Raw genomic sequence first — 21,621 nt, 5'->3', positions numbered from 1 at the left:
TAATAATATTGTGATCCCTTGTTGTCCCGTGGTACTGAATCTTGCCGTAATACAGTTTCAGATTCCATGCGAGGCTGAGTGGTTTTCTGTTATGGATTTGTGCCAGCTATTTTTCTCCATACCCTTGCATGAGGACAGTCAGTTATTCTTTGCGTATCGGCTCGGCAATCGTCTTTTGGCATGGTGGCGAGTTCGGCAAGGGTATACAGAGTGTCTTCCTATTTTTAATCAGTTCCTTAAAAATAATTTGGAGTCTCTGGTCATGCTTTGTAACTCTGTCCTGGTCCAGTATATTGACGACTTGCTGATTGTGTCAAATACTCGTGAAACATGCACAACGATACTATCGCATTGCTTAACTACTTGGCAGAGAATGGACGTAAAGTGTCCCCTGATAAGTTGCAGAAATCACAATGAGAAGGTAGTCAGAAAGGTATTACAAGAGAGAATCTCAGCGATTTTTCAAATGAAACCGCCAACAACTGAGAAGGAGGTCAGGATATTTTTGGAATGGTGGGCTACTGTTGCAATAGATACCTAACTTTTCCCTAGTGGCCAAGCCTTTACAGAGGCTGACACACAAGGATGTGTCAGATCTGGTGCCTTGGGACAATGATTGTTCGGTTGCCTTCCTGGAGTTCAGAGAAAGTCTCTGCTACATCTCAGTGTTAGGAATGCCTGATTACAATAATGTGTTTTCTCTTTACTGCAGTGAGAGAGAGAGGGCTGCGCTCTGTCAGTGCTTACACAGACACATGGGAATGCCCATAGATGGGTTTCATACTTTTCCACTACTCTAGATCCAGTAGCGGCAGCTCTGCTTGGGTATCTTAAAGCAGTGGCGGCCGTAGGTGTCAGCATTGAGAGGTGTGAAGGCATTGTCATAGGTCATCCTTTAACAGTGTACTTGCCTCACTCTTTAGAAAGTTGCTGGCGCGTACCTGCACACAGCATTTGACAATCGTTTGACATGGTATGAGCAGATCATACTGAAGGCTGAAAATGTCACTCTGATGAGGTGTTCTGTTCTAAACCCTGCCACATTTTTGTCTATTCCTGACACTGATAGTGATGAAAATGAGGTGGAGCTTGATGGTCATATGTCACCGAACTATGCACTATGCTGAGACCAGATATTCAGGATGCCTGAATCTGACTTTGCATTGTTCGTGAATGGCTTGTGTTTGTGAGACCATGAAGGAAATTTGCGAGCTGCATATGCTGTCTGCACAGTTTCAGGAGTAGTAAAAGCTTTGTGGCTCCAAGACATGTACTTAGCACAGGTGGCTGAATTAAATGTTCTCACTAGAGCATGCTGTGTATCAGACCAACAGAGTGACCATTTTCACAAATAGTCAATACGGCTTTGGTGTTGTTAATGATTTTGGACAGTTATGGTCCCAGAGAGGATTTATGACATCCTCAAATTTACCCGTCTGAAATGAGGAGTTAGTCCGAAAACTCATTGAAACATTATAATGCCTGCCCAAGTTGCTGTCGTTAAGTGTGCAGGACATTGTAAGGGTGATGATTATGTAACAGTTGGCAATAGGTATGCTGATGAAGTTGCTAAATACTGTGCTTACAATGCTTGTACTTTTAATGGTGAATACACAAATGAGAGAACAGACGAGACCAACTACAACCTTTTGTTAACTACACCAGATGCATGGGAAGAAGTTAAGAAGTTTCAGGAGGAAGTGTCATAGGAAGACCCGCAGAGTTGGGTTATGGCAGGTTGTGTCAAGTAAGATGAAGATGAGATTTGAGTTTCGGCAGACAGTAGGCCAGTGTTGTTCAATAGTCTTTAACCCCCAATGTCAAGACCATATCATGGTCCAACTCATGTCGGGAGATACCCTATGGTTAGGTTGTTCCAAAAAGCCTGGTTTAATCACAGGATTAGGTTGAAGGCTGAAGCGCTATGTCACAGGAGTGTCTTGTGTCAGCAGAACAATGTGGGAAAAAGGACAGCAGTTACATTGAGTCACTTTGGAAGTCCAGATGGTCCTTTTTATAGGATGCAGTTGGATTTCATTGAGATGCCTGTGTGTAATGGATTGAAGTATGTGCTGGTTGTCGTGTGCATCTTTTTACAATGGGCTGAGGCATACCCTGCACGAAAAAATGATATTCTCACAGTAGCACAAATTAGGTTGAGGGAGTTAATACATAGGTTTAGCTTGCCGACTTCACCGGAATCTGACCGGGGCACCCAATTTAATAATTAATGCTGTGCAGACCCGAGGCTTCGGTTCTGGTGGAGCAGATTAATGGAACTTTCAAATCAAGGCTTGCCAAAGTGTGTGATTCCACGTCATTGACATGGCCTGATGCTTTGCCGCATGTGTTGATGAGTCTCCGCAGCATGCCACATAGAAGTACAGGATCGTCCCTCCATGAGATCATCATGGGGAGGGCAATGAGATTGCCAGCAGTGCCTGCAAATGCACTTGCAAACATTACTGTTGATCTAATTATTGATTATTGCAAGGGACTGGTTGATGTGTTGTGTTCTGTGTCTCATCAAGTCAAAGCTGCTACGGCCCCACCTCACCAGCAGCAGTGCCATGACCTGAGTCCTGGTGACTAGGTCCTGATCAAGAAACACGAAAAAAAAGCTGTCTGGAGCCTCATTGGCGGGGGCAGTTTCAAGTGAATCTGGTCACCACGCCTGATGTGAAGTGCAGAGGTCTCCCCAGCTGGGTGCATGCTGCTCATACTCGCTGAGCTCTGTGTCCCCTCGATGGTATAACAGCAACTCTACCTGAAGCGCCAGTGGTGGTCGAGAGACCATGGGAGCAGGTTGGGGCCAGCAAAAATTCAAGGCAGAACTTGTTCGTTCTGAGGGGGGTCCTGAAAAGTCAGTTGCTGAGGCTGGAAAAGATGCTAGTTCTGTAGCAGTGACACAACAAGAGTCAGACCCCGGCGAAGGGCCTAGTGATGTTGATTCACATGTGGCAGCTGGCGAACGTTGGCCAAGACGACAAGAGAGGGGGAGACAGATCCCACAACGAGAGTGTAATCAAACACTGATACCTTCTAGAATGTTATATATGATGTTTTTATAGCAAACGTTTATGACATTGATGCACGGTTGTCATCAGCTCTCCATACAATTGTCATGACATGTGGTAAAGTGCAGTGTTTTCATTGCCTTTACGGACTATGGTGAGCAAACACAAGCATAAACAGCCCTGAAGCTTTCTTTTAAGAGTTAGGGCATGTGTTTGAGTACCTTTCACCTGTGGTCTTTCTGTCCTAACATTTTCAAATTTACCACCCCCGTCATCCTCCCCCTCAGTCTTGTGTCTTAGCCTGGGCCACTGAAGCTTCCAAGACACAATCATTTGCTTAGCTGATGCAAGCTGGACTGCGCTGGAGATAGGGCATCAATAACAGTCTTGTACAAAGTATGCTGAAGTGCATAAAAAATGTATGGGACCTGTGATCCTGAGTGTAATGGGGGTGGAGCCGGAGGCATTGCTAAAAAAGAAAATATTTTCCACAACTATTTTGTTCACCTTTCACATTTAGGTAAATACACATGAAAGAAAATGCACTCGCCTCAAATGAAAAATAAATGCAAGTTAAAGAAATCAGTGGAAAATCCATTGTATTATGTTATGAAAGCTCAATTGTTTAAAGCGGTCACTCCAGAAGTCTGTGTGTGCAACCAGCCAGTTATGCAGTTGAATCCTGATTGGTGTATTGGGTGCATGTGTGTTATAGTGCTATGAGGTCCCAGCTTGCGCCTGAAAGGACTGTGAATAAGCCAGTCATTATTTTAAAATTGTATTGCTCACAGTAGAAGTTAAGTTGCTGTAAAATATGCAAAAAGAATGTGGGTGTATTGTAATTACAAAGTCTGTGCTTTAAAAAATCCCAGGGTTTGTGAAGCAAATGGGTGTTTTTTTTAAAGTACCAAGCCCGTTTTGCAATTCAGAAACGGGTAACAAATCACAACATGAGTTTAGAAAGGCACAACAAATCTTAATTAGGAAGGGCTGTGTTTAGGGCATCTCTTCTAAAAAGTGACTAATTATGGTATGTGAAATGTATTTAAAACAGTGATGGATGGAATGCTTAAATTAGTCTCAGCCATTGGCAATTACTCAGGTCGCATGCCAGTCCATCGATATTTTGCACTCCATGCCACCTAAGATTGGACCCAGCCATTTGCAAAACAGTCTTGTTCCTGCTCCATTACAAATAGTCCAGCCCGGACTGCCGCGCCAGGTCCTTTCTGAACCAGAACAAAAGCAATCCAAGACTGGTTTCACTCTTATCATTATGATATGTATCAATGTTTTGCAATCGAAATCCAGTCGAAATAAAATGAAAAGTTACCAATCCCGAGCTGAAGTGGTAACACATTTCCAAATGTTATGGGAAAATAAAAGTTTGTTGGGGAGTAGGCAGGGGACCACTGCCAACTCTCCAACAAACTTCAACAACATATAAATGTTTCTTTATAAATGCAGCCTGTTTCCTGTTAAAGGAAAATGGTCTGCATTTAAAATAAAAAAAGGAATGTACTTTATTTAAGTATGATTACAGACATGGTGGTCTAATCACCCATATAGGCCCTGATACATCCCTGTGATGTCTTCTAATTGTAGTGATTTGAGTCACAATTTGTGACCTACTTCATGAATATTGATGAGGTGTGTCAAATTGTGACCCAACAAGATTCAGAATTATGTAAACCAACCTACTAGTACATAGGGAGTTCACAAAATGCTTTTCATTTGGTAAAAGGTTGATGAACAATTTGTGACCTCTTTTGGCAAATGACAATTTCATACATCAGGTCAAGTTTAAGATAAAACAAGTGTCCCAAAAATATATATTTTTGTCGTAATATGCAACCAGACTGTACCTAGTACAAAACTTTGTTTGTAAGTGTCAATTAGAAGGATGCACTCCAGAACATACATGATATCACACTTACATTCCCTCTCCAAAAAATGATCCTTTGTCACCAACAAGGCTCAAATGACTTCATCAATTAAAATCCTATACTGGCTCCCAAGCAGCCTTTAGAGTTGCTGACTAAAATATTGTGCACATTTACATTTATTTCAGGTAACAGGCACCCTGAGGAGAAGGCTTGTTTCTTCTTTATATGTCTGCCTCTGCTTTGGCTTCACGAAACAGGAGACTCCCAACCTCTTTCCTTTCAGTCAGAGGAACCTGCAGCTTAGCATTTTCTGTTCTAAAACAATTATTTTTTTCTAAACAAAGTATGGGAACTGTTATTGTAATTGCCTGGGGATAGTCCAACAGGGATGAAAGGCCCAGTTCTTACACCCCACCACATCTACGAATTCACAGCAAGGTACATCACCAAACTTTAAATTCAACAAAAGACTGAGAATTTAAGATTGATCAGCATATATATGAGAGAGGCGCTGATAACTTTTTTTTCACTTGTATATCAGTGTCCTAGTTCTTGAGAGGTCTAAAGCACAGACATGGCAGAAACCTTGCTTTGTTTTATTTTTTTAATGCTTTGAACCCATTCATAACACCAGGCACTATTTAAACAAAAGCTGAAATTAAACATATTTTCTGTTGCCAAGTTTTAGCAAAGATTCTAATTAATGCCTCAGCCCTCCAAAGCCTTCCACTTTCTTGCTATCAGCTAATTGTTGCCTTAAATAAAGCATATCGTGAGTGCTATAGACCTTGTTGTACTGTGAGATTCATGTGTTTTTTATCTTTCACAGAGGTTGTTTTGTGGTTGATTGAAGGCACTCTTGGTCCTCGTAACTGCTTGAATCCCAGAGTGTGCGATTCCCAAGAGTAGCTCCTGTATTCTCAATGCACTTTGTTAGCCCTTGTACTCTATGTGGTTCAAACTGTATATACACAGACCACTCCATAGATACGCAGGTATTGGCTTGCCCATCTGCGTTCATCCTCACTTCACTCCTTCAACCATAAATAAGTGCTTGTTTATGACACAGTTTCCGCAGTTTCAGGCATATTCACACACCAAAACTCTTCAAGCATAGGCCAAACCACCCTCACACACTTCGGTCCATCAATAAGCAACCTGTCTCTCACCCATTTTCTCTTCAAGTTCACAAAGAGGCATAGCAACAAAATGTGTGATGCATGAGTCATGACTCATTGCATCAAATAACTCTCATTATACTCCTCACAACAACATGCAGTGTTCCATCTATGGTACTCCACAGATTAGAATGCTACCTCTCCGTAAATTAACTTTGGCGCCTCATTAGGAATATGAAGCACTGTATAAATACAACTACAAAGCAATACAACTACAAGACACTTGAACCGAAAGCCTACAGCACGGCGAATCCATAAAAATGGCAACGCAGTTAGTTAAATCTCTATTGACAACCTATTCCTGCTTGCTATGAACGTATGGACTTTACTTAGACCCTGTAGGCAATTGAGTTATTAGTTGAGAGGGATTAGAGCCTTACTCAAGTAATAATCACAATCCTTGTCAGAGTGAACCACAAAAGTCCCTAAAGAAACCTGTGCTTATCCCTCTTGTAGCTTGACACAAAGCAGTTAGGCTTAAGTAAGAGGCAATGTGTAAAGTAATTATGCAGTACTCAAACAGTAATATAGTGAAAACGCAACATAGGTAACAATCAAAACTAATTTAGAAATAGGAAATATTTATTAAATAAAGTGACACCACAATGACAAAAATCCAATTAGTAGGACCGGAGTTATGAGTTTTTTAAGTTTGAGGTAAAAACAGTGCCAACCGTGGGTCCTGGATTGTGCTAGACAGAGTCAAAGTCAAGAATTCAGGCCCACTGTGATGGAGTAGGTCAGATGCAAGGAACAGGTTCATCCCCATGGAAGGTTTAACTTCTGACTTCAGCGTCGGTAAGGATGTCGAAGGTCTCCAGCGGAGCCCGCCAGCAGGTTTGGTGCGTAGAGGGGCTTGGCAATGATGAAGGGCCTTTGCATGAGGTCTCAGAGTCATTCGGAAGCTGTTCGCTGCTGTCCAGCATCAAAGTTGGGGAAGCCAGCAATCAGGTGCCCCTCTGTGTTGTAGTCAGTGAACCCAGCGATCAGGTATCGGATTGAATAAGCCATTGATCAGGTGCTGCTCGGCATTGCTCAGCATAGCTTGGCATCGGGGCCAGTGAAGCCTTCAGTTAGGCCAGGAGAAGTGTGCACTGACACCAGCCAAGGGTCCAGGACCTTGAGAACAATGCTTGGGGTCAGGTCCAGTTTGGTCTGGTCAGCTGGAAAGCTTCAACATAACTCAAACTGGAAGTCAGACAACTGACCCTTGAAGTCACTTCTGGGGTCCTGGATTCAAGACAATCAGGTCCAGTCTTAATTCTTCAGACAGCAAGGCGGTCCTTCTTCTGAAACTTCTCAGGTCCTGGAGTGTTCTGATTTCAGGCTCTAGGGTTTCTACTTGTGTGTCCAGTGTCAGCCTGCCAGTGGAGGACACATCCTTTGTCTAGCCCTAAACCGGTCCTGGTTGGATCTTCTCTTTCCCCTGGGTCTGGCTCCTACCTGGCCTGTGAAACTAAGGACAGGCAGGCCCAGGTGTAAGCTGTATTTGCCAGTGACATGGTAGGAAACATCTGAAGTCAGAAAGGGGCTGGGTACATCCCTCATGCCACCCTTTGAAGCTTGTAAGGGGCTGAGTACAACCCCAGGCCATTCTGCTCAGGAAAGAAACACATTCCCCACACCCAAAGTCCTTTTTTCCACTGTCTGGAGTGAATACACATCATACCCAAAAAGAGTCATTAACAGTTAGGTGACCCTGGGCACTGGCAGAATAGTACATTTAGTTTAGGGAGAAAATGCCAACTTTCTAAAAGTACAACAAAAGAGGGGAACCTGGTATACTAATAAGTTCATGTGGTTTCCTTACTGCAACAATCACACTATATTCTTTTGGGTGATTAGGTCATTTATTTAACCTTTCTTTTTAAATGATTTTTATCTTTTTGGAGGACTTCAGATCCTTCCAGTCAAACACATATCAAAAGACAATTTCAATCTTTACAAACATTCACATATTTTTACAACATTTACAACAATATACATTACAAACATTTATCACAAACAAAAACATATTACATAAACCAATGTATCATTTGTAATCTGATCAACACAAATCAATTATTTGCGGGTAATAGATACAGATTAATTCTCAAAGCTGGAAACAAAATTTCATTCAATGTTCCTCAGTATATCTTCAGTATTGGTCTTAATGCCTATTACTGTGATTTCCAATGCGTTTCAAGCCCCAGGGGACCTCCGGGGGCTCTCATCAGGGCTTCTTAATTATAAACACATTGGTGCAATCTACAAAACAAAAACGAATATATCACTCTTCCTACTCATTCGCCATTATTCTATTCACTTCCGTCTCCTGATTGTCTAAAATCACTGTACCTGCTCATAGGGAGTTTTCTTCAACCTGGCTGCTGTTTGAATTGTGGGGGAACCGACTGCGATGAACCGATTCAAACAAGAATTTAATTGAGCTTTCCATTTCTAGCATGCCTGTTATGTATTTGTATAGTATTCTGGTAGAACCTACCTCAGTTTTATGGGAAGTGGCTTTTCGACGTCAATAACTTGCTTAATGACTGTAAAATGTGTGGACCAATCTGAAAGTAAAAACGGGGGCATTTCATAAATCGCTCAATCCACTAGCTCAATTCCTGCCCTATATATCATACCAGTGGCCCTGGCGAATCTACAAACCTGCCTCGCTTTATGTAGCCGTATTTTCTGCCACTCTTTGAAACTATAGCATTCACCACATTATCTATGTCCCTCTAAAACAAAAATTGCAAAAATTACACTGGTCATTAGACCGGTAATCATATTCTCACGCATGCAAAATTAATCGTATAGATTTTTAAAATCGTCACGTGCCTTACCGGTACGCTGTAATTGTTACCCTTCGTACCGAGTCTTCGACCGATTACTGGCTCCCAATTTATCTATTTATGAATACAAAAACAGAAGGCGCGGGGTCAGCTTAAAGCTTTTCGTATCTACCCCCTTGTATGAAAACTTGTTTACCACCCTATCTAAACTTACTTTCAATCAGCAGCGGTTCTGCCCAAACAGCACGACCTCGTTTTCAAGCAGCAGGGCCCCTTCCTGGTCGAGCTTCCTGTATACTTGAAATTCCTAGGACTTCTGGGAGATGTAGTCTACTCAATTTTTCTCCCTACATCCAAACAATTTTAGTGGTCTCATACCTGTGACAGCTCCAACATTTCATTAAGCCCTGTAAGAACACTATTAAATTTCAGTATTAAATAAGCTTCCTTTGCCAGAAGAACTGAATCAGCGTCTAGCATTCTTTTGGATAAATTAAGCGACACCAATACTGTCCACTTATACTCTTTCTGTGTGTGCAGCTGTCATAAAGTGGTCGACCATAGGGGCAGTAGCCACTTTCTTTTTGATTCTTGACCTGTGCTGTGTGATTCTTTGATTAATTTGTTGATTTGTTTTCCCTATATAGATTTTTCCACAGGGACTGCTGATTTTATCACAAAAGTTGAAGGTTTTGGATTCAATGATCAGGAACAGTGGATGGTGACACTTGATGTCACCTCCCTGTATACCCAGATACCACAGGATGAAGCTCTGGAGGTCATTGGACTGTATTTAGAAAAAGACCACGACCCCATAGGGTTCTGACCGAATTCATACTCCGATTGGCTGAGGTAGCCCTCAAAAAGAACTATTTTAAGTTTGAGGATGTCTTTTACATCCAGACGAAGGAGACCGCCATGGGATGTCCTTTTGCTCCATAATTGGCGATCCTCTTCATGGCACAATATGAGGACAAATACATTTTTGCACCATAGTAGTTCCCACCCAAAAGGCTTGAAAGACAATCTCCCGTACGGTGAGATGTTGCGAATCCGCAGGAACTGTTCTGTCAAAAGTGATTTCGAGTATTATGCTGGTGACTTCTGTGAACAGATAAAAAAAGAGGGTACCCTAAAAAAATGCTGAAACGCGCAATGAAGCGTGCCTGGTATACTCCTCGCGAAGTTTTGTTACAGAAGAAAGAAAAGCCACAATTATAACGACTGGTGTGTGTCTCTACTTTTGGGCCAGACCCAACAAATTTAGACAAATTATATTGCGTAATTGGCATCTATTACAAAACTTGCAATGCCCATTTCCAAGGCAATTGTTTGCAATGAAGAAAAATAGAAGCATTGGCCAAGAAATTGTTAGAGCAGACAGAAAAACTATTTGCGAGCGCAGTAGCATATGAAACACTTGGAGGGTCACCACAAATTTGGAAATTGTGCCGCATGCGACTCCACCATTGAGGGAACTGAGTTTGTTCACCAGGATGTCAAATGGAAATACTCCATGTTTACGAACTGCAAATCAAAAAACGTTGTTTATGCAGTAGTTTGTCCCTGTGGAAAAATCTATATAGGGAAAACAAATCAACAAATTAATCAAAGAATCACACAGCACAGGTCAAGAATCAAAAAGCAAGTGGCTATAGCCCCTATGGTCGACCACTTTATGACAGCTGCACACACAGAAAGAGAGTTTAAGTGGACAGTATTGGTGTTGCTTAATTTATCCAAAAGAATGCTAGACGTTGATTCAGTTCTTCTGGCAAAGGAAGCTTATTTAATAATGAAATTTAATAGTGTTCTTACAGGGCTTAATGAAATGTCTGAGCTGTCAAAGGTATAATGAGACCACTAAAATTGTTTGGATGTAAGGAGAAAAATTGAGTAGACTACATTTCCCGAAGTCCTATGAATTTCAAGTATACAGGAAGCTCGACCAGGAAGTGCCCCTGCTGCTTGCAAACGAGGTTGCGCTGTTTGGGGAGAACCGCTGCCGATTGAAAGTAAGTTTAGATAGGGTGGTAAACAAGTTTCCATACAAGGGGGTAGATACGAAAAGCATTAAGCTGACCCCGCGCCTTCTGTTTTTAGATAAATTTGGTGCCAGTAATCGGTCGAAGACTCGGTACGAAACAGAACAATTAAAGCGTAACGGTAAGGTACCCGGCGATTTTTAAAATCTATATGATTGATTTTGCATGCGTGAGAATATGATTACCGGTCTAACGACCAGTGTCATTTTTCAATTTTTGTTTTAGAGGGACATAGATAATGCGGTGAATGCCATAGTTTCTAAGAGTGGTGGAAAATACGGCTACATAAAGCGAGGCAGGTATGTAGATTCGCCAGGGCCACTGGTATGATATATAGGGCAGGAATTGAGCTAGTGGATTGTGCAATTTATGAAATGCCCCCGTTTTTGCTTTCAGATTGGTCCACGCATATTACAGTCATTAAGCAAGTTATTGACCGTCGAAAAGCCACTTTCCCATAAAATTGAGGTAGGTTCTACCAGAATACTATGCAAATACATAACAGGCATGCTAGAAATGGAAAGCTCAATTAAATTCTTGTTTGAATCGGTTCATCGCAGTCGGTTCCCCCACAATTCAAACAGCAGCCAGGTTGAAGAAAACTCCCTATGAGCAGGTACAGTGATTTTAGACAATCAGGAGACGGAAGTGAATAGAATAATGGTGAATGAGTAGGAAGAGTGATATATTTGTTTTTTGTTTTGTAGATTGCACCAATGTGTTTATAATTAAGAAGCCCTGATGAGAGCCCCTGAAGGTCCCCAGGGGCTTGAAATGCGTCAGCAATCACAGTAATAGGCATTAAGACCAATACTGAAGATATACTGAGGAACATTGAATGAAATTTTGTTCCCAGCTTTGAGAATTAATCTGTATCTATTAGCAGCAAAGAATTGATTTGTGTTGATCAGGTTACAAATGATACATTGGTTTATGTTAATATGTTTTTGTTTGTGACAAATGTTTGTAATGTATATTGTTGTAAAAATATGTGAATGTTTTAAAGATTGAAATTGTCTTTTGATATGTGTTTGACTGGACGGATCGGAAGTCCTCCAAAAAAGATAAAAATCATTTAACAAGAAAGGTTAAATTAATGACCTAATCACCCAAAAGAATATAGTGTGATTGTTGCAGTAAGGAAACCGCATGAACTGTTTAGTATACCAGGTTCCCCCCTTTTGTTGTACTTATTGAATACGGCCCTTCCTGGTATCTGTCCTTCTAGGGCCTTACACCTTCTTTTTCTTAACTTTCTAAAAGTGGCATTTTCAAAATAGTAATTTGAGGAATTTAAATTCAAACTCAAATGAGTGGAAGAAGTTTTTCTCTAGCTGTTCACAAGCTGAAGTTATCACTAATTAAATGTAATAAGGCAACCAAGTGTTAGCCTATGGAAGGCCAGCCTTGCCACGTGAAAAATTACTTTCAATCAATCAATCAATTTGTAAAGCGCGCTACTCACCCGTAGGGTCTCAAGGCGCTGGGGGGAGGGGGATCCGCAACTGCTCGAAGAGCCAGATCTTGAGCTGTTTCCTGAAGGAGAGATGGTTCTGGGTCAGTCATAGGTGGGTGGGGAGGGAGTTCCATGTCTTGGCCGCCAGGTAGGAGAAGGATCTTCCTCCGGCGGTGGTCTTGCAGATGCACGGGACGGTGGCGAGGGCGAGGATGCCGGGTGGGTGTGTAGAATATGAGGCGGTTGTTGAGGTATGTGGGTCCCATGTCGTAGAGAGCCTTGTGTGCGTGGGTGAGGAGTCTGAACATGATCCTCTTGCTGATGGGGAGCCAGTACAGGTCTCTCAGCTGGGGAGAGATGTGGCTGAAGCGGGGGTGTCCAGGATAAGTCGTGCAGAGGCGTTCTGTATGCGCTGGAGTCTTTTCTGTAGTTTGGCTGTGGTTCCAGCGTAGAGGGTGTTTCCGTAGTCCAGTAGGCTGGTGACGAGGGCCTGGGTGACCATCTTCCTGGTGTCGGTGGGGATCCACCGGAAGATCTTTCGGAGCATGCGCAGGGTGTTGAAGCAGGATGACGAGACGGCGTTGACTTGCTTGGTCATCGTGAGGGAGGAGTCCAGGATGAAGCCCAGGTTGCGAGCATGGTCCATTGGCTTTGGAGCAGAGCCCAGGGCAGGGGGCCACCAGGAGACGTCCCAGGCGGAGGGGGATGATCCCAGGATGAGGACTTCCGTCTTATCTGAGTTCAGTTTCAGCCGGCTGAGCTTCATCCATTCCGCGACGTCTTTCATTCCTTCCTGGAGGTTGGCTCTGGCTGTGGCGGGGTCGTTGGTGAGGGAGAGGATCAGCTGGGTGTCGTCGGCGTAGGAGATGATGTTGAGGTTGTGTTGGCGTGCGATGGCTGCGAGGGGGCTCATGTAGATGTTGAAGATGGTGGGGCTGAGCGATGATCCTTGCGGGACGCCGCAGATGACTTCGGTGGCCACGAACCGGAACGGGGGAAGGCGGACTCTCTGGGTTCTGCCGGCGAGGAACGAGATGATCCATTCCAAGGCCTTTCCTTGGATTCCGATGTTGCTGAGGCGCTGTATCAGGGTGCGGTGGCATACGGTGTCGAAGGCTGCCGAGAGGTCCAGGAGGATGAGGGTAGCTGTTTCCCCGTTGTCGAGCAGGGACCTGATGTCATCGGTGGCTGCGATGAGGGCGGTCTCGGTGCTGTGGTTTGCTCGGAAGCCGGACTGCGAGGGGTCGAGGGATCCGTTGGTCTCGAGGAAGGCGGAGAGTTGTTTGTTGACGATCTTCTCGATGACTTTGGCCGGAAAGGGGAGGAGCGAGATGGGGCGGAAGTTCTTGAGGTCCGTGGGGTCCGCGGTGGGTTTCTTCAGGAGGGCGCTGAGCTCGGCGTGTTTCCAGCTCTCTGGGAAGGTGGCGGATGCGAAGGAGCTGTTGATGATGTTCCGGAGTCGGGGTGCGATGATGGAGTCGGCTTTGTTGAAGATGTGGTGTGGGCAGGGGTCGGTTGGGGAGCCGGAGTGGATGGTGTTCATCGTGTGGGTGGTATCTTCGGTGCTGACCGTCGTCCAGGTGCGGAGGGTGGTGGTGGGGGGTGCCGGATCGGTGGTAGGGCGCGCGGTCTGTGCGCCAAAACTGTTGTGTATGTCGGCAATCTTGCGGTGAAAGAACGAGGCGAGTGAGTCGCAGAGGTCCTGCGAGGGTGTGATGTCGTTGTTGCAGACACTGGGGCTGGAGAGCTCTTTGACGATGCTGAAGAGTTCCTTGCTGTTGTGGGAGTTGTTGTGCAGTCGTTCTTTGAATGTGGTCCTTTAGGTGGTGCGGATCAGTTGGTGGTATTTGCGGGTGGCGTTCTTGAGGGCTTTCATGTTTTCTGTAGTCTGGTCGTGGCGCCAGGCTTTCTCGAGGGTACGCCAGGTTTTCTTGGAGTTTTTGAGGTCGTTGGTGAACCAGGAGGCTTTCTTGCTGCCATGTCTGCTGGGGGGGTTCTTCAGTGGTGCGAGGTCATCGGCGCATTTAGTGAGCCACTGTGTGAGGTTGCAGGCTGCTTCGTTGGGGTCCGTCGTGTTGGTGGGGGGTTCTGGCTGAGGGAGGTGGTGAGCTGGTCGGCGGTGATCTTGCTCCAGCTTCTGCGGGGAACCTGTTGACGGTGGTTGTGGGTCGTGGTTCTCCTGAAGTTGAAGTGGACTCAGCTGTGGTCTGTCCAGTGCAGTCCGGTGGAGTGGCTGAAGGAGATGTGCTTGCTGGAGGAGAAGATGGGGTCAAGCGTGTGGCCGGCGATGTGGGTGGGGGTGTTCACCAGTTGCTTGAATCCGAGGTTGGCGACGTTGTCCAGCAGGGTGGCCGTGTTGCTGTCATTGTTGTTCTCCAGGTGGAAGTTGAGGTCTCCTAGGAGGATGTAGTCTGAGGAGGTAAGGGCGTGCGGGCTGACGAAGTCTGGGATGGCTTCGCTGAATTGTGTGCGTGGTCCCGGGGGTCTGTAGACGAGGGTGCCTCTGAGGGTGGTCTTGAGGTCGGTGTGTATCTGGAAGTGAAGGTGTTCGGCGGTGGTGAGGGTGTCGTCGGAGTTGGTCGTGATTCGGATGGTGTTTCTGTGGACGATGAAAATGCCTCCTCCGGCTTGGTTGACGCGGTCCTTCCGGGCGATCTTGTAGCCATCCGGGATGATTATGGCGATGTCGGGAGCTGAGGAGGAGTTCATCCATGTCTCTGTGAGGAAGGCGACGTCTGGTGATGTTGTGTCGAGAAGGTTCCAGAGTTCGACGGCGTGCCTGTGGATGGAGCGGGTGTTGAGGAAGATGCACTTGAGGTGGTCGTTGCTGGAGCCTGGCTTGGTGGGTGCCGTGCAGGATCGGGTGCAGGTGAAGTTGCAGGCGTGGCAGGTGAATGCTCCGTGGGTGCGTTTCGGGTTGGCTTGGTAGCAGGCTGGCTGTCGGCCGGTGTAGAGTGCGTGGAGGGTGGCGGCGTCATATCTCTGTCGGGTTGGCTGGCTTTGGAGATTTTTCACTGCCAGAAGATGCAAAGTTTTAAATATACATGTCATACTTTTCAATTACCATACGCTGTCTTTTATGAGCCTTTTGGGCCTACTTTATGGGTGAGTTGTAAGTATTAAAAAGGAAGGATTAAGGGCTAGATGTATGAAAGGCCAAAATAGCGATTCCTAAATAGCGATTTTTACCCAATCGCTATTTACGAATTGTAAACCACAATGTAGGGAAAAAAATCGCTATTAATTAGTGATTCCATAAAATTCGTTATCCCCAATACCGAATCGCAAATACCGATTGGGTATTTGCGAAATCGCTATTTCAAAAAATCGCAATTTAGCGTATCTGCCAACCAGGTACATTCTGATGACATCACATACAGAAACTGACAACACCCATGGTGTTTCTGAGTGCCTGAGGCTGTGGGAGAGGCAGAGAGCAGGAGCACACATCCAGGAGCTGCAGAGGAGTGCTCAGGCAGACACCAACTGACAGGATGAACACACAGGAGAAGGGAAAGGAGCCTGCAGAAATGAAAAGAAAGCACAAATTTAGTGAAAAGGAGTTGGAGGTCCTTATTGAGAAAGTAGTGAAGACCTATGAGCTACTATTTGGAAAGAAATCACTGCATGTTCCTGAATCACAGAAGAGGTAGATCTGGCTGGAAATACAAGCCAAGGTCAATGCCATTGGGGTCACACAGCGCTCCATCGACGACCTAAAGAAGCGCTGGTATGACTTGCGCTCCAGGGCGAAGGACGGGGTTGCAGACAGGCTGAAGCAAGCCAAACAAACAGGTGGAGGACCATCCACAGAGCCTGCAACAACACCCCTGGAGGACATGGTGGAGTCCACGCTCCAGCCTGAGAGCATAATTGGCATAAGGGAAGTGGACAGCTCAGCCAGGGACAACACTAGACAAGGTAAGATGCATGCACAGTTTGTCCTGAACCCTCACCCTCCAAATCCTCAATCCCCAATAACACATAATCAAGTTAGATTTCCACTCCAGTCCACATTTTGTTGACAACCAGCAATGCATCATGGGAGATGTAGTCCCAAACATCATATAGCAAAGCAGTGACACAGGTGAACACAATCGCAGGGGACTCACACCAGTCAATAACCAAGCAGAGAACTGTTAGTGTGAATACCAAGTCATGTAAATTTAATGTAATTCAAATGATTCAAGGAAAGACAGTAAATGGTCTTCTTGTATCCACAGGCGAATCTGTGCCACAGGCAGAAGACAGGGAGACACATGAGGCATCTGGGCAACAACATGAAGGGGAGGAAGAGTCGCAGAGAGGCACAGATAGCACACCTACAACAAGACCTAGGAGGTACACTGTGGAAACACTTCAGGTGATGGAGGAAGGATTGGAAGAGACACCAGAAGATCCACAGACCATGCCCGAAGAGCCAGCACAGTCTCCAAACCAACAGTCTCCTGTGCAGTGCTGTCACACCAGTGGTCTCCGACGCAAACCTTGGCCACAACGTCTTGATGAGCAGGGTGAGGAATCGAGTGTCTTTGCGGGTCTTGAGGGAACAATGGTCAAAGTGCAGCAGCTGCAAATGAAAATAATTAAGTTAATGCAACGGCAGCTGGTTTCCCTGAATAAGAACATGAGTTACATCAAGGAGGGCATTAATGAACTGAACATCACAGTTGCAGAAGGTCAGAGGGCCAATGCAGAGTGCATGAAGGACATGACTGTGGCAGTTTAGCAGTTATACACCACCTTGTAGAGGGAACAAGGCTCAAGGCGCCGTGAAAAACAACGCATGGATGGGTACACGAAGGCGGTCAACTGCCTATCCAATGCTACAGCTGACTTGAGCAGACGCACAGTTGCCATGCAGGTGGAAATGGCCCACAGCAGCTAGGATGTTGCAAGGGGGTTGGTGCAGGTCACCAGTGCTGTTGAACTGCTACAGACAGCCAACATAGCTGCCATAGGGGCTGGGGATGGTGGGGACAGTGAGGAGGTCACCAGCCGCAGAAGCATCATCCCATCTGTCGCTGAGCCCAGACGGCGGAGTGCAAGGCAAGGGCCAGCAGCAGAACAGTTGTCAAGGGAGGGAACTGTGAACACTGACCATAGAAGTGCTGTGCGTGGGCGCAGAAAATAAGTTCATGCTGTGGCAGACATTTGCTGATGGTTGAGGTAACCCATGTTAGACAGTGAAAGGGTTGTAAATGTGCATGCAGTGTTGACATGCCATGATGAGCAACTTAAGGCACACAGAGGCTAGGATTGTGAGGCTGGGTGCAAACATATTGCCTGATGTAAGGACAATAAAACACCGTTATTCAAAATTCATTATCAGCTTTGTGTCATTACTCACTTAGAAATAGTTGTGTGTGATCTCATCACGTCTGTGTCTCCCATCTGTGGCTCCTACACCACCTGCTGCTCTGTGATGTGGCTGTGGGCATTCCTCATCCTCAGAGTCCAAATCTGGGGTTCCCTTCTTTGTGGCCAGGTTGTGTAGCATGGCACAGGTTGCAGTGATTTTGCAGCATATCTCGGGACGGTACTGCCGTGCACCTCCACTTTTGTGGAGGCAGTGGATCCTACTCTTCAGCAGTCCAAATGACCGCTCCACCACATTCTGCGTGGGCAGCATTGTATTTCCTCTCACTTGGGGTAGATGGGTTGAGAAATGGGGTGAGTATGAATGAATGCACTGCATATGTGCTGTCACCTAAATGGGAAAGGATGAAACATCAATCACAGGCCACTACAGATACATACAGGGTGTACAACAGAGTGTGTCACATGCATTTACCTAGCAGGTATCCTTCTTCAAATTCTCCCCCAGTCAGACGTGTATAGATTCTACTATGCCTGAAGATGTAAGAGTCATGCGTACTTCCTGGAAATGTTGCTACTATATCAGTGATGATGTATGACGCATTACAAATGACCTGGACGTTGATGGAATGATCCGTTATACATACTTAGTAGCAGAGGGGGGACAGATCGCAATATGTGTCCCATCAATGCACCCAATGACATGTGGGAATTGAGCCATCTGTTAGAAATCCATTTTGGTCTTATGCAGTTCATGTTGCGTGGTGAGAAACCGTACATAATGGTGCATTCTTTGAAGCATGGCATTCAGGAAGGTGTTGAGGTAGCATGACAGGCAACTTTGTGAGACCCCTCCGGCTACAGCTATCACCCCCTGGTAACTACCTGATGCAAGTAGATGCAGTCAACACAGGACCTGCACATGTGTTGGAATTGCGTGGGTCCTGCGTGTCTGATGCTCCAGGATTGGATGCAGGTCACGTATCAGGTCTAGGATGGTAGTGGAGTCAAGCCTGTACCTCTCATGTATTTCTTCTTCTGTCAGTTGGAACAGAGTAATGCGCACTCTGTATATGCGTTCCTATCGCCTCCTCATCCTCTGTGCTGCTGCTTGCATCCGCATTCTCCTTGCTATGACATACAGGGCTGCCACTGTGGGGGAAAAAATGCATTCTGGGGCTGTTTATATGCAGTGCACCTGGTTACCACTTGCTTTGAGTTGGTGTTAATATGTGAGTCGCAAATAGCGATTTTCAATTAAATAGCAATTTGCAATTTTTAATACATTTCTTTGCAAATTCTTATTTGCGATTTCGCAATTAGCGAGTTGCAAATTGGGACTCGGTAGGTCAGATTCTCAAAAAAGGATTCGCAGAATGGTTGGTCTCGTTTTTTGCGAATCCTTATTTTGCGATTGGATTTTTTCTTCTCTACATTGCACAGTGCTATTTTGCGTTCGCAAACGCTGAAATTCTGCGAATTTCAGCGTTTGCGATCGTAAATTTGCATGCTACATCTGGCCCTATGTCTAGCATATTTTGCCCAATCGAAATGGCAGTTTTAAAAGTACACCACAATCTGCAGTGACAGGCATGAGACATGTTTTACAATGCTTATTTAGTAGGTCACACAATAAGTCCTGCAGCACATTTGTAACATTTAATTTACATGCCCTGGATACATGTAGTACCATTTACTAGGGACTTATAAGTAAAGTAAATGTGCCAATTAGGTGTATGCCAATTTTACTATGTTTGGAAGTGACAATAAATGCACTTTTTCACTGATTAGCATTGGTAAAGTATACAGAGTCCTAGAGCCAACAAAACCGTGTTCAGCAACAAAATATGGTAGTGAAGGCAAGAATCTGGGGTAATATCACAGAAAAGATGGTCATTTCTCATAGACCCTGATTCAGAGTTATGTTTTAAATTACTATCCAAGTGCTAATGAATGTTTGCACATCATTCTGAGTTGTAGATCAATTACTAAATACTGCAATTTTCTCATGGCACACCTCATCAGAAAACGCATGAGGAAATCGATCAGGCTAAAATGCCAAGGCATAAATGAAAAATATGCAGTAAACGGAGTGATAAACACCAATTCTACATATTAGGCTTCATTCTGTGGTGTGGAACCCAGGAGAAGTTAACTATCTTACCTATTAAATGCCCCCTAACCAGGGAAATGGTAATTACCATGTGCACTAATTATCACCCATATTCTACATATTTTGGACTCTTCTCCTTAGATAACAAATCTGTCTTTGCACTTCTGTCATGATGATCACTATACTGGTACATAGCTTAAAATATATTTGTCTCGATTTGGAGTCACCAGGCCCACCTAGATTGCCCATTTTACCACCGGATCTAACCTCATAACCCCTAATAAACATCCATCTCTGTCTTTGCCCTGACAACACAATTATATATTATGAATAGAGAATTAGAGTGTGAGGCGTGGGGTGTGTGTTTGGTCTGAAACCAAATGTTCTGCCTACTATAACCTTGTGGACCATGCTTTGAGTGATATTTAGAACCTGGTGGACAGCCAGCGGAACTTCCAGGGGGGGATAAGCTGATGACCTCCACAATTCTGGCAGAGGACTTTCCACCCTATTTAGACATCCCCACCTGCCTGGCCAGGATTTCTGTCCCGTTAGGGCGGCCACAATGGTGTCATCCCCTTCAGAGCACTGCAGGCTTGCTGAGCGGCACCATTTTTAAAGCCCCCACAATCAAACTTTGTATTGAGAAACAAACTCTGAAAGCAGGAGTATGTATTCTCAATACAATACATAGATGTCCTCTTGTGTATGGTGCTTCATCTCTGCATGTAGGGGCCATTCCACAATTTATGTGCCTCTATCCCCCATGCCTTAGGCAGGAAAAATAAGAGATGTTAGCCCCGCCCTCAATAGGGTGGACAACAATCATTGTGACTTTGCAGATGGGCCATGGGTTCAGAGGTTTACACCAGCAGAACCAGTGGAGGCTCCACCAGTGTAAACACAGCCCTTCTGCCAACTATGAATAGAGGGGGAGATCGGCGAGTTTGGTTCGGCGGAAGCTCCCACTCTGCCAGTCTCTAAGTGAGGCCCTAAGTTTCACCTCTGTCTGTGCTCCTGGTGCCTTGAAGATGCCAACATGTGGAATATAGTACTAAACAAACATCAACAAAGATCTGGTAAACAGTAAAGCATTATTGTTTAGAGTAGGACAGGCTGGAGGTACTTTAGGCATATCAGGTTTAGGTTAGGGGAAGAGAAATGGGGCTGCGACCCCTCCACCCATGTATGTAAAAGAAGTACAATTTTGCAATTAGCAAGACACAAACTTGTATGTAACACAAACAAACACACACATCAGACTTTAAAAGTACCACATAAATGTCAACAACTCAGTAATTACAATTTAGCTCTTAATAATCCATGCGATCCATTGCAGGCCACAGTTGTGCTTTTATGTGAGGCTGGTATGAGAAAGTCAAAGAGATGGACGTTCAATAGCTCTCTTTTGATAGATGGTGCTTATTGCCACTATATGACTGATACCATCACTAACTTTTTTTAAGAAAACCAATACTTGCTTCCCCGGACATTGTTTAGGATACAGTGAAAGCAGTTGTGCAGGATGCTACTTTAAGCTATGTCTTTCGCTAGAACAGGGGGTCATATCGACAGGATGAATCTTTGTATCAGGAGCTTCTTCAATTGGAGTATGGGTACATGGATGTTTTAGGTTAAAAAAAGTCCGGGATGGGATTACTGAGATATATCAGAGACTTCAAAATATTAAAGATAAGATAAGATTCAGATGTTCATCTGGTACCTAGGAAGTGAAAGAATCTCATAGAACTAAGCTTAGGACTTTTAAAAATAACAAGGATGTAGGCCGCATATTAGCATTACATGTTAGGGGATAACAAATTAGAA

Source organism: Triturus cristatus, chromosome 1_2 (genome assembly GCF_964204655.1).
Source record: "Triturus cristatus chromosome 1_2, aTriCri1.1, whole genome shotgun sequence".
Lineage (NCBI taxonomy): Eukaryota > Metazoa > Chordata > Amphibia > Caudata > Salamandridae > Triturus > Triturus cristatus.
The sequence above is the reverse complement of the archived record's forward strand: the minus strand, read 5'-3'. Positions refer to the sequence as shown.